Source organism: Sciurus carolinensis, chromosome 7 (assembly GCF_902686445.1).
Source record: "Sciurus carolinensis chromosome 7, mSciCar1.2, whole genome shotgun sequence".
Classification (NCBI taxonomy): Eukaryota; Metazoa; Chordata; class Mammalia; order Rodentia; family Sciuridae; genus Sciurus; species Sciurus carolinensis.
The window spans coordinates 58,250,607-58,256,370 of record NC_062219.1 but is presented as its reverse complement, the minus strand read 5'-3'; positions in this window follow the sequence as shown (position 1 = coordinate 58,256,370).

The following is a 5,764-nucleotide window of genomic DNA, read 5'->3' as shown; positions in this document are numbered from 1 at the left end:
AGACAAAGGGGCCAAAAATATGCAATGGAGAAAAGATAGCCTCTTCAATAAATGGTGCTGGGAAAATTGGAAATCCATATGCAATAAAATGAAAATAAACCCATATCTCTCACCGTGCACAAAACTAAACTCAAAATGGATTAAGGACCTCGGAATCAGACCAGAGACCCTGCATCTTATAGAAGAAAAAGTAGGTCCAGATCTTCAACATGTCGGCTTAGGACCAGACTTTCTCAACAGGACTCCCATAGCACAAGAAATAAAAGCAAGAATCAACAACTGGGATAGATTCAAACTAAAAAGCTTTCTCTCAGCAAAGGAAACTATCAGCAATGCGAAGAAAGAGCCTACAGAGTGGGAGAAAATCTTTGCCACTCATACTTCAGATAGAGCACTAATCTCCAGAATCTATAAAGAACTCAAAAAACTCAACACCAAGACTACAAATAATCCAATCGACAAATGGTCTAAGGAAATGAACAAACACTTCACAGAAGAAGACCTACAAGCAATCAACAAACATATGGAAAAATGTTCAACATCTCTAGTAATAAAAGAAATGCAAATCAAAACCACCCTAAGATTCCATCTCACCCCAATCAGAATGGCGATTACCAAGAACACAAGCAACAATAGGTGTTGGCGAGGATGTGGGGAAGAAGGTACACTCATACATTGCTGGTGGGGTTGCAAATTAGTGCAGCCACTATGGAAAGCAGTATGGAGATTCCTCAGAAAGCTTGGAATGGAACCACCATTTGACCCAGCTATCCCACTCCTTGGCCTATACCCAAAGGACTTAAAATCAGCATACTACAGAGATACAGCCACATCAATGTTCATTGCTGCTCAATTCACCATAGCCAGATTGTGGAACCAACCTAGATGCCCTTCAGTTGATGAATGGATAAAGAAACTGTGGCATATATATACAATGGAATATTACTCAGCCATAAAGAATGATAAAATTATGGCATTTGCAAGCAAATGGACGAAATTGGAGAATATCATGCTAAGTGAGATAAGCCAATCTCAAAAAACCAAAGGAAGAATGATCTCGCTGATAAGTGGATGATGACACATAATGGGGGGTGGGAGGGGTTAGTTTTAGGGTTAGAGTGAGGGTTAGGGAGGGGGGCAAGAATGGGGGAAGGAAGGACTGTATAGAGGGAAAAGAGGGATGGGAGGGGTGGGGGGAAGGGGAAAAAAATAACAGAATGAATCAACCAACATCACCCTATGTAAACGTATGATTACACAAATGGTATGCCTTTACTCTATGTACAAACAGAGAAAGAACATGTATCCCATTTGTTCACAATAAAAAAAAAAAAACAACAACACCAAAAAAACAATTAACCCAGTCAATAAATGGCCTAAGTGATTGAACAGACACTTCACAAAAGAAGAAATACAATTATTCAACAAACATATGAAAAAGTTTTCATCATCTTTTGCAATTAGAGAAATGCAAATCAAAACTATTCTAAGATTTCATCTCACTCCAGTCAGAATGACAATTATCAAGAATACAAGCAATAATAAGTGTTGGAATGGATGTGGGAGGAAAAAGGTACACTCATACACTGCTGGTGAGACTGCAAATTGGTGCAACCACTTTGGAAAGCAGTGTGGAGATTCCTAAGAAAATCTGGAATGGAACCACCATTTCACCCAGTTAGCCCACTCCTCAGTTTATACCCAAAGAACTCAAAATCAGCATACTATGGTGATGCACCCACATCAATGTTTACAGTAGTTCAATTCACAATAGCTAAACTATGAAACCCCAACCTAGGTTCCCTTCAACAGATGAATGAATAAAGAAAATGTGGTACATATATGCAATGGAATATTACTCAATCTTAAAGAAGAATAAAATTATGGCATTTGCAGGTAAATGGATGGAAATAGAGACTATCATGCTAAGTGAAGTGAAATAAGCCAATCCCATAAAACCAAAGGTCAAATGTTTTCTCTGATAAGCAGATATTGATCCATAGTGGGAGACAGGGAAGAATGAAGGAACTTTGGATTGTTCAGAAGGGAGTGAGGGAAGGGGTGGGGTGGTGGGGATGGGAAGGATGGTAGGATGAGACAGACATTATTACCCTATATACATGTATGAAAAAAAGTTTTTTAAATATTTGCCAGCAAAAAAAAAGATAATGAAAAAATTTTCAATACCACAAAAAAATTTTGTAATAGTTTAAAAAAAATAGAGAGAAAACTTAGTATTATTTTTAAAAAGCAATAGTGAACTAGATGGAAAAGGAGCCAAAATAAATCCCATTCACAATATTAACGAAAATATATATCTAGGAATAAATTTAAACAAGGAAGTGAAAGATCTCTACAATGAAAATTAGAAAACACTGATCAAAGAAATCATAGAGGATACACACAAAGTAAAGATATCCCATGTTCATGGATTGTAAGAATTAATATTGTTTAAATATTCATACTCTCCAAAGTCATCTACAGGTTCTATGCAATCCCCATGAAAACACCAATGGCATTCATCACAGAACTAGAAAGAAATCACAAATAAATATGTAACTACAGAAGATCCAGAATAGCTCAAGCAATCCTGAGTTGGGGGTGGGGACAGTAAACCAACAACAACAACAAAATAAAAAACAAAAGCTAGAGGATCAAAATATCTGACTGTGAAACATACTACAAAACTATAATAATCAAAATAGCATGATATAAGCATGAAATGGACATTTAGGCCAATGGAACAGGGTAAAAAATTCAGGAATTGGTCCATATGTGCACAGCCAACTGATAGTTTTACAAAGGCACCAGGAACATATACTGGAAAAGGGACAGTCTCTTCAACAACAAATGATTCAGGATAGTGAGAGGGTGAATAGTAAGTACCAAAACACTGTTAGCAGGGGGCAGTGGTTCTAATGTTATATAGCCCAATAGGGCAATACACCTGGCACAGAAACCTTCTTCTTGTTTCTAAAGGTCAAGAGAGTCTCCACTGAAATACATGCACCATATGCACAATCACAAAGAGTCACCATCAACATAGCAACCCAATGTCAAGTTCAGCCCGACATCTGAAGGTAAGAATTGCTTCACAGGCTAATGTGGTTAGAAACCTCAATGTCTAGGTGATACCCCATATCTTCTCTAGATTTCTTGTGAAACCATCCACATATATTTTTTTCATCATTATGTCATCTACAGTCTAAATGTTCACCTAGCCATTCTCACTACATTGAATACATAATCATGAAAGAATATTAATGAGCTGGTCATAGCAACTTCTACTAAAAATATTTAAGTTTCTGGTACTTTTTCTTTGTTTTTATGAAAAGCAGGCTGCATTTTCTCTCCTTGGTAAGATTAAATAAACTGTCCAACAAGTCCTTATTTCTCTATATTTCCCTAATGACATAAGAAATTTCCAAATTTGTAGTGAAAGTCTCAGGTTCAAGTTTAGTGGAATCATAAAATTTTGATGGGGCTTACAATGTCCACCACAAGCTAGTTGGTCCAGGCTGCCCAGGAGAAAGATCTTGTCTATGCTATAGTCTCATGTACTAATTCAATTTATAATGACTTGTCATTCATAAGCAATTCCTACCAATGATACCTCTTCACTTTCTCTCAAATTCATCCATCCTCCCCTCACCTCCACTGCCACAGTCTTAGGTAGCACTTCATCACTTCTCATCTGCATTAACCACAACAGCTCCAACCAGGCATTATCACACAGCCCTGGAAGTGACATTTTACTTTTTAACTATGACACATATTTTTTGAGTCCCTCGAGAGCAGATTCATGTCTCACATGACATTTTATGCAAACAAAAAAATAAACAGCTTGGTATGTGCCAGATAGTCAGAAATATTTTTTTATGGAATAAATGCATCTCTCAACTTTTTCCATTACTAGACACCCTTTCTAATCTAGCCTCCACAGTACTCTCAAAATAATTTTCCTAAAGTATGAATTTTGTCATAGCATGCACCTGGCTAAAATCATTTGCTGATACCTAAAGGCCTGCTGGATATGCATGTGCTTATACTTAAACACTTCTGTCATCTTCTGCCACTCCCTTTGCCCCAAGGAAAATTTTATGATGTTTCATCCCGGCCCATCCAGTTCCCTGCCCACTATTCTCTTTCACAGGCACCGTCAAGCTTTCCATTAGACAGCTGTCTGCTCAGGATACCCTCAGGTGCTCAGGATACCCTTGCACCTCCATCTCTAAGTTAATTCATTCATCCTTAATGGTTCAGACCAAGTTTCTATCTTTCCAGAAACCACATCCTACCTCTTCATTCTGGATTAGATGATTCTCTTGGCTTTCAAAACATCCCAAGTATACTGTTGGTCCAAGCCTTTCTCACTTTAGGCAGTAATTTTCTGTTAATTTACATATTTTATTCAACTGAAAACTTCTAGACATCATGAGTATATCTCACTCATGTTTGAACTTTCACTGCTGGGTGCTGTTTTTGGATATACTGGGTGGTGGAAAGATTGACAAGTATAGGAAAGAATGAGTCATGTTTTGCATGATTTGTTTGTTAATCTTACATAGATTATTTGATAATCACATAGATATTTAATAATAAAAAGATCTCAGAAAGGATAAGTATTTTGCATATGTTTATAGCACTCATAAATCAAGGATCTAAGTTTCAAATCCAAGTCCTCCCAGATTTAAACACTCATAATCTAAGCATTCAGGATGCCTAAGGACCTCATTGGCACAGAATTTGACCACCTCATGTCCCCATTGCCTGAAACTCCCTGGGTGCCTTATGAAGTATTTAGCAGGTAACTTCAAGCAACCTGAATTTTCTGAATTTCTTCACTCAGGCCTAGTCACACTATGTTCATACAGTCTGTGGGCGGTTCATTCAGATGTACAGCACGGGGCAGGGACAACAAAGTCGGGAGGCTAGGACATGCCTGTGAAGCTATGTGGGATTAATCCAGCCAACTCTGCACACACTCTTCACTCACTCCGATTTCTAGCACAAAGTACGCTCAGTCAACAGAGACTGGTTGAGATAACTTGAATTGGTGGATGCAGAAATTTGTTCTGCATTCTAAAGCAAATAAGAAAATGAAGCAATTCTAGAAGTTGATTTGCCTGCATTTCCAGGAAGGGGATTGCTAAGGCAAAAAAGAGAGAGAATGTTCTCCAATTTTTGGAAATATTTGCTTGTTGAACTTCTGACATCTGTTTATTTCTGTTGCAAAGTAAATTAATTATCGTGCTTTTAAGTCCCAATTCTATCTGTAAACTTTTTTTTTTCTTTGCCTTAGGATTTTGTAAACTGTTAGGAATCTACAGACTGTACTTGCCGATTTGAATTTTAATGATAGCCCATGTTTTCACTGTGGTAGGAATGTGCACTGATTCATTTACAAACAATAACCACATACATATTATTTATCTCCTTTTACAGATGGTACAACTAATGTAACAAGAGTTTTCTCAATGTCTCAAGTCTGCCTAATAAAAGAATTGAGACTTGCAATAACTATGTCTAATTCCAAAGGTCATGCTTTATGCTACTCTATTACTGTGCCACATAGTAAGTGCTCAATAAATACTTTTGCATAAAAGAACTAGTTGTAGCTGAATCTGTTTTTACAATAGGATGTTGACACTCTTCATAAAAATGAAGCTTGCTCCAGATTTGACAGTCTAAGATAGTTTGTTAAGGAATGTACTTTAGGGTTTAATCACATTACTTTCACCTCAGTGGCCAGTGCAACCCTGAA